Here is a 650-nt window from a genome sequence, read left to right as displayed (position 1 = left end):
CTAAGGTGGGGGTGGGGGTGGGGGCAGGAGCTGGGGTTTCAGTCACCTCCAGAGGTCATCGGGGAGCAGTATGAGTTCCAGCCGCACCTCTGGACATCGGTGCTTCCGGCCCAGGTAAGCCGGATGCCTGGACGTGTTGATGAAACTGTGCATTTGCTGAGCAGGATTTTGGAAGAACATACAGGAGGGAGATTATGGCAACAGACCAAGGGTGTCCACATTGTGTGTGTGTTGTTTTTTTTAAACTACCTCCAGAGGTCATCGGGGAGCAGTATGAGTTCCGGCCGCATCGCTGGACGTCGGTGCTGCCGGCCCAGGTGAACCGGATGCCTGGACGTGTCGATGAAAGTGTGCATTTGCTGAGCGGGATTTTGGAAGAACATACAGAAGGGAGATTATGGCAACAGACCAGGGGTGAACTTAATAAAATGCTTTTATTGATTTCTGAGAGCGGAGGGGAGAGGGATAGAAACATCAATGATGAGAGAGTCATTGATCGGCTGCTTGCTGCACACCCCACACGGGCGATTGAGCCCGCGTTCCAGATATGTGCCCTGATGGGGAATCGAACCTTGACCTCCTGGTTCATAGGCCAATGCTCAACCACTGAGCCACGCTGGCCGAGCCCTCCAGGCTGTCTTTATCTGACT

The sequence above is a fragment of the Myotis davidii genome, unplaced genomic scaffold (genome assembly GCF_000327345.1).
Source record: "Myotis davidii unplaced genomic scaffold, ASM32734v1 scaffold172, whole genome shotgun sequence".
Taxonomy (NCBI): Eukaryota; Metazoa; Chordata; class Mammalia; order Chiroptera; family Vespertilionidae; genus Myotis; species Myotis davidii.
Note: the sequence above shows the minus strand (reverse complement) of the source record.